The following is an 8049-nucleotide window of genomic DNA, read 5'->3' on the forward strand; positions in this document are numbered from 1 at the left end:
AAAACTATACCAGGAAAAGAGGCACAAAGCAAGAAGTACAGTTACCCCACCATTGGCCAAACCAGAGGTCAAGATAGCCCACTGATGCAATCTATAAGAGTCAGCCTTCAAGGGCACAGAGACTATGGAAATGAGTGGAAAGTAGATCTGGAAGGGCAAAGGGAAGCTATCCAGTACACTTGGGTACCAGTTTTTCATACATGAAGGGAAATTATATTCCATGCAATTAGGGAAAAAACTTAGCAAAACTTCAGGAAAAATAGGGACCCTTGGGCCGGCCCCGTGGCCTAGCGGTTAAGTGCACGTGCTCCGCTGCTGGCAGCCCAAGTTCGGGTCCCAGGCGCGCACCGATGCACCGCTTGTCAGGCCATGCTGTGGCGGCGTTCCATATAAAGTGGAGGAAGATGGGCACGGATGTTAGCCCAGGGCCAGTCTTCCTCAGCAAAAAGAGAAGGATTGGCAAATGTTAGCTCAGGGCTGATCTTACGCACACACAAAAAAAATAGGGACCCTGAAGAATTTAAGAGTTTAAGGTATAATTATATAGGCCAAGTAAAAATCATTAAAATAAAGGTATCAGCAAAATTTGCACATTTCAAAGATTTTTAGGAGATAAAGTTTAATGCTGAGGGAGAAAGCTGGTAATATTTTTTTCACCTTCAAATCTAGAGAAAAGCCTCTAGTTATAACTTAAAAATACTTCACCCAAAACAGCACACCTCTTAAAACAAAGCACTTGGGTTTTCTAGGCACTAATTTTTCAAAGAAGGATTTTTTTAATCAATCATTAAAAATAATAGAAATACTATTTACCTCTATGAAATCGGCAAAAAGTAATAAGTCTGATAAGACCCAGTGTTGTCAAAGATGTAGGGAAAGAGGAGCTCTTACACACTTGCTAGTAAAAGCTGTAAATTGATACAGCCACTACAGACAATTTAGTCACGTCTACTAAAGTTGAAAATGTGCATACACAGAAATTACACTTACATCTTCTCTAGAGAAACTCTCACACACATCATAAGGAGACACGGACGAGAATGTTCACCAGCTATGTGACCTTGAGTGATTTACTAACCTCTATGCCTCAGTTTCCTCACATGTAAAATGCACATAACAACAGTTCCTATCTCACAGGATGCTATAATGATTAAATGTGTCAAACGCTTTAATGTAAGCACTTAAAACAGTACCTGGCACACACTAAGCCCAATAAGTGATAGCTGCTATTATAATTATCATTAAATCACACTGCTTGACATAGGAAAACGTAGAAATAATCTAATGGTCTCTCAATAGGGAAATAGATAAACTACAGTTTATTCATATAGTGAAATACTATGCAGCAGTTAAAATGAATGGTCTAGATCTACATTTATCAACATAGATACATCTCAAAAGAACACTTAGTTTAAAAAGCTGGTAACTATATATATATACACATATGTACACACACATGATACTATTTAATTCACTATGGATACACACACTTAGTAAAAGTATAAAAATACACATGGGGTCAGGGAATGTTACATACCAACTTCAGTTCAGTGGTTACCTCTCAGGAGGGAAAGGGGAGGACTTTGTATCAGTAACATTTTATTTCTTAAAAAAATCTGAGGCAAATAAGGTAAAATATTGCCTCGATTTAATCTCAGTAGTGAGTGCAGAAGTATCACATACAAACACATATATTTTTTATTTCTTAGGATGTTTGAAGTATTTCAAAAATTAAAAAAAAATAAATTTTAAAATAAAGGAAAATCAATTATTACACTACAAATATTCATAGTTGAGAGATGTTGTCTTGACAGAATAATGATCTCATTTTTATTTAGATAAAATGAAGAGCCACCTATCTTATTTCTAATTTGAAAGGTAATTTCTGCATTTGTTACATTTCCCTAGTTATTAGCCTTTCTCTATACAATTCTTTGGTCCAAATCATTTTTGTCTGAAAGCAGGGGTCCTTAAAAGCAGCACATTGCATTTGTTTTCACCACAGCATGTAATGGTGGGCTGGTGGTTAAGATTCCGTGCTCTCACCACCTTGGCCAGGGTTTGTTTCCTGGTCAGGGAACCACACGGCCTATCTGTCAGTTGTCATGCTGTGGCATGTTGCTGCGATGCTGAAAGCTATGCCACCATTATTTTAAATACCAGCAGGGTCACCCATGGTGGACAGGTTTCAGCGGAGCTTCCAGACTAAGACACACTAAGAAGAAGGACCTGGCCACCCACTTCCGCAGAAATTGGCCATGAAAACTCCATCAATAGCAGCGGAGCACTGTCTGATACAGCGCCAGAAGGTGACAGGACAGCGCAAAAAGACCTGGGTTCCACCGTGCTGTACACAGGGCTGATAGAAGTCAGAATTGACTATACGGCACTAACAACAAAAATAGCATATAAACTCAAGTAAAGTATACCAATGAACAAGAATTAGAAAACTTTTATACTTCGATTAACCACAATGCTGGGTAAAGAAATCTCCTAACTAAATGAATTAATTGCCTGGTTAACCAAAAATTTCAACTTCTGTTCTCAAGGATCAATCTTTTGCCCTGCAGCAGGGCTCTTAACCTTTTCTGTGTCAGGGACCCCTTTGACAATGTTCTAGGCTGAACTGTTTCCCCCTAAAATTCATATGTTGAAGTCTTAACTTTAGAATGTGACTGTATTTGGAGATAGGTCTTTAAAGAGGTGATTAAATTAAAGAGATCATTAGGGTGGGTCCTAATCCAATATGACTGGTGTCCTTACATGAAGAGGAAATCTGGACACAAATATGTACAGAAGAAAGATGATGTGAAGACACAGGGAGAAGATGACCATTATTATTATTATTTTTGTGTGTGCGTGAGGAAGATCAGCCCTGAGCTAACATCTGCCAATCCTCCTCTTTTTGCTGAGGAAGACTGGCCCTGGGCTAGCATCCGTGCCCATCTTCCTCCACTTTATGTGGGACGCGGCCTCAGCATGGCCGAAGAAGCGGTGCGTCGGTGCGTGCCCGGGATCCGAACCTGGGCCGCCAGCAGCGGAGCACACACACAGCTGCTACGCCACGGGGCCAGCCCCATGATGGCCATTATTATAAGCCAAGGAGAAAGGCCTCCAGAGAAAACAACCCTGCTGACACCTTAATCTCAGACTTCTAGCTCCAGAATTGTGGGAAAATGAATTTATGTTGTTTAAGCCACCCAGTCTGTGGTACTCTGTTATGGAAGCCCTAGCAAACTAAAACAGATGGCTTAGGAAACTTACGAATCCCTTCTTGGGGGAAAAACAAACTTTCCCTTACCAAAAAAAAAAGTTTTCGAAGTTCTTAGTAGTCTTTAGAGTGTAGCTTGAGTCTCTTCTGAGGTGAGATGCTCACGCTCACCCCCTCCTTCCCGTTAATGTTCTTGGTTTTGATTTCTCAAAGGTGAGAGTCAGTAGTTTCCCATTTTTACTTTGGAGAAAGCCTAGTGGATCTCCATGATTTCCCTCTTTCCCATCTGAGATGCAGTCCTGACAGAAAAACTGGATCTACGTGCCTTTGCCTCATGGGGGCCGTGGGCTCTATTTTGACCTTCAGGTTCCCTGATCCAAGGACCTAGAGGCTGTCTATTGAGTATTTCCTTATAAGGCCTTGTTTAATATGACTGAGGTAGAAATGGGTACGAATAATGCCAGCAGCTAACGTTTATTGATTGCATGCTGTGTACCAAGAACTGTTCCAGAGGCTTTTCATGCATTGCATTTAATAGGTACATTAACTCAGTTAATCCACAAAATCCACAGCAGATGGTACTACTATCCCCAAATTATTGAAGAAGAAAATGAGGTATAGAAAAGATTAAGTGACCGGCCCCAAATTATATAACTTTCTAATAAGCGAAGAATAAGAATCTCTGGGATGACGAAAAGGCATTTCAGTAAAACCCTTTCCCATAAAAAAAAAAAATATATATATATATATATATTTTTTTTTTTAGTTGTTTCTCCATAAATCATTTTTCAAGTATATAACCACAGCATATTCATGTATAATTTGGTATTCAGAGTAAACATTTTGTTTCTCATTTGCTTATGTAGAGGAATATATCTTAAAGGCTATTTCACATATAACATATTTAAAACTCACAAAGGTAAGTGTATGATTTTGTTTTTGAGCTACCACTGTATGGCCAGTATTTATAGTGGTTCACATTTTCCTAAGGGTTTACTGTGAAAGGCAACCAAACCTCTCACCTAAATTTTGTGTAATTAATTTAGTAAACTGTATTTTTAACTTACTTGCTTATTAAAAGATCTTTGTAGTTTCAATTTTAAAATTTATGGCTGTCTTATTCCAATAACTATTTCTGACCAGATCTGACACTGATCTTTAGCTTTAGGTATAACGCATAATTCATCCAGATTTCCATACTTTCTAACTGGTTTCTGGGCCCACTCATTGCTCCTGTGATCATCTTTTGTGGTATTCCATTTCAAACTTCTTTGCATGGTAAAAATAAACAAGTATACTACCAGCCCAACTTTGATATTGTTAGTTTCATCACTCTTGCATCCTCCCTCCCAAATCTCTAACCTTAAAAATTTCTCAAAATCATCTTCCCCATGAGTTGGGGCATCTTTGTCCAAACAAAAAAATAAAACAGCCTTCCCACCTGCTCCCAAAGTCATTAGCCTTCAGGATCATATCGGAATGTTTTAAGACCAAGTTAGAAAATTGCCACCTTTGCTTTGTGTTTTCCCAGAAAAATCACATCACCCCTAAACTTGGAAGCCATTTACTCTGGGGGAAAACATCAAAATCCTCATAAAATGAAAACAGCAGCATTTTTAGTAGAAAAGGATCCAATCTTTGAGGATTTTTATCCATTAGAAATTTCATCCTAGTTTTTAAATATCCAGACCTCTGTGGTTATGTTCGTAAGCCTCCTATCTCCCTTTGCCATTCTCCTATTTTGGGTTCATTGGTGCTTGGTTTTTAACAAAACAAGGTACAGGAAATAGACCTATCTCCCATCCTTGAAAAAAGGAAAATGAGCAGATGCAAAATTCTAAGAATCAAGAGTCTTACTCAAATTAAAATTCCACTGGGTCCAGTTTACCATACTAATTGAGACAGGAAAATAACTGATTTGTTAGATTTTTCGTTTCACAAAAAGATTTTTTGGAGTGCTTGCTATGTGCCAGGTACAACTCGGCCTTCAAAAAGTTCGCAGTCTTGTAGGGGAGTCAGCCAAAGAAATAGACACCATATTTCATTTATTTTTAGTTGAACATTCCTCCCCACATTTAAAGAGCTGAAGTTGGACTATTTCTTAATTTTGATGGCATGGCAGAGTTTAATTGGCAGCATGTTTTTTTCTTAGTGGTGTATGAAATAATGGTGCATTTTATAGTTTATAGCATATTGATGAGAAAGGATAACTAATCCAACGAAGTATGTTCAGTAATGACAATATGTGGAAGGTACAAAGGTAGCAGAGACAGGGGACTGCACAGGAGATGTTATGGCAATAATGGAAGAGGAGTGGAGAGGGACAGCATATGCAAAGGTTAGCTGATTGAGAGGACATGGTGTTTTTAGGAGACGACACATTATTCAGTAATGCTAGTCTACAGAAAGTGAGACTACTGCCACATTATGCTAGGCCTTGAATATCAACTAGGTAGAATGATTTGAATTTTATCTTGTGGATGATGAGAAACCACTGAATGATTCTCCTCTTTCTTTTCATTGAAGGATTTATGTACCAAAATGTTCAGAGTTACAATTTTAATGTTCAGTTACAATTTTGAAAGATCACAGTGCAGCAGTTTGAAAGGTGGATTGAGAAGGTGAAGAGACAGAAGCACAATACCTGTAGGGAACTGTAGTAGTTCCCTGTTAAGAGTTTGAATCAAGGCAGTGGCAATGGTGTTTGGAATTTCAGAAATATTTAGCAGAGGGCTGGCCCCATGGCTTGGTGGTTAAGTGCGCACGCTCCACTACTGGCGGCCCGGGTTCGGATCCCGGGCGCGCACCGACGCACCGCTTGTCCAGCCATGCTGAGGCCGCGTCCCACATACAGCAACTAGAAGGATGTGCAACTATGACATACAACTATCCACTGGGGCTTTGGCGGGGGGGGGGGGGGGGGGGGATTGGCAATAGATGTTAGCTCAGAGCTGGTCTTCCTCAGCAAAAAGAGGATTAGCATGGATGTTAGCTCAGGGCTGATCTTCCTCACAAAAAAACAAAAAATAATATTTGGCAGAACTTGATGAAGGGTATGAAACATGAAGGCATTCACGATTCTCAGGTTTGTGCCTCTGATGACTGGGGACACTCACTGTAATAAGTCCTGCTGAGATTAGGTTGGGCAGGACAGGGAGAAGACGACAGTGCTTCAGATATGTCGAATTTGAGGTACCCATGGGACTTCAGGTGGAACTGATGTTGATGTACATAAGAAGTCCGAGATATGGTTCTAGACAAAGGTGAGGGCTTGAGAGAGAGATTTGAGATTGGAATTACTAATATTTAGATAGAAGTTGGGGCTGTAGGAGTGGAGCAGATTACCTAAGAAAGGGTAAACTAGGGGCGGGGTCTCTGGCCTCCCCAAGGAGTCCAAGGATAGAACTATATTTTATTATAATTGGTTTCTTTTATAATCTATTTTAAAAGCTATTTTATAATCTATTTAAAAGCTTGAAAAATGACCTATGGAGAAACCAAAAACCTTTTTTTTTTTAAATGGGAAAGAGTTTTACTGAAATGCCTTTTCATCTTCCCAGAGATTCTTACTCCCCACTTACTAGAAAGTTATATAACTTTGGACTGGTTACTTAATCTTTTCTATACCTCGTTTTCTTCTTCAATAATATGGGAATAGTAGTACCATCTCCTGTGGTTGTTGTGGATTAACTGAATTAATGTATGTATTAAATAAATTCCATGAAAAGCCTCTGGAACAGTTCTTGGTACACAGCATGCAATCAATAAACGTTAGCTGCTGGCATTATTCGTACCCATTTCTACCTCAGTCATATTAAACAAAGCCTTGTAAGGAAATACTCAATAGACAGCCTCTAGGTCCTTGGATCAGGGAACCTGAAGGTCAGTAGAGCCCACGGCCCCCATGAGGCAAAGGCACGTAGATCCAGTTTTTCTGTCAGGACTGCATCTCAGATGGGGAAGAGGGAAATCATGGAGATCCACTAGGCTTTCTCCAAAGTAAAAATGGGAAACTACTGACTCTCACATTTGAGAAATCAAACCCAAGAACACTAACGCGAAGGAGGGGGTGAGCATCAGCATCTCACCTCAGAAGAGACTCAAGCTACACTCTAAAGACTACTAACAACTTTGAAAACTTTATTTTTATCTCCTACCTATAAAATGCCATCCTCTTCCGAAACAGTATCCTTACTAGACACAATAACAAAAGCAACACTTTGAATTTGTCTCCTTGTTCTGTAACTCATCAAACACAACACAAAACACGAATCAAATACATCGGTGCTTCATCTAGGTATCTCGCAAAACCGGAGGCTCTGATTCAGTAGATTTCGAGATGGGCTTGAGATGCTGCATCTCCGAAAAGCTGGCAGGTGATGCTGACACCGTTGATCCATGGACCAACATCATGTCACTTAACCTTCGCAACCACCCCACTGGGTAGGTACCATCATTCCAAAAATAAGGAGCCTCAAGTTGGGAAAAGTTAAGTAAGTTGCCCAAGGCCAAAGCGCTAAACAAACGGGGAGGCTGGTATTACAACCACGTCTGTGTAACTCCCAGGCCCGTAGTAATCTGTCTATCACCACTGCCTATCCAAGAAAAGCATCCTTAAATTACTTGCGTTCCTAAATTAATCCGAACAAACCCGCCCCCGAGTAACTCTGGAGAACCCACACTCAACAGACAGGCAGAAGTTACTGGAAGGTGTGAAGCCGGGGGCGGACGGAGAAAAGGCTGCGTCCTCAGTGGCCGCCGCTCCTCCGACCAGTTCCACCTCCCGCGCTCGCTTTACCGCCTACGGGACGGCGCGGAAACCCTCCGTCCGCGCTTGC

At 40.3% G+C, this 8049-nt stretch overlaps 1 protein-coding gene across 2 annotated transcripts in view; it reads right to left on the reverse strand.

The window, feature by feature from the left end:
- Nucleotides 1-8049, reverse strand: part of ACTL6A (actin like 6A) — a 28742-nt gene that overhangs the window by 20106 nt on the left and 587 nt on the right. Inside the window, exon 1 of one of the 2 annotated variants that reach the window (XM_087439978.1) lies at nt 7892-7969. The exons of the other annotated variant lie outside the window; for it this stretch is intronic. The gene's annotated coding sequence lies outside the window, so the exon portion shown is untranslated. Of the gene's footprint in view, nt 1-7891; nt 7970-8049 lie in introns of those variants that run through there. 2 annotated transcript variants of the gene reach the window in all.

Source organism: Ceratotherium simum, chromosome 15 (assembly GCF_057802395.1).
Source record: "Ceratotherium simum simum isolate JZ-2026a chromosome 15, ASM5780239v1, whole genome shotgun sequence".
NCBI lineage: Eukaryota > Metazoa > Chordata > Mammalia > Perissodactyla > Rhinocerotidae > Ceratotherium > Ceratotherium simum.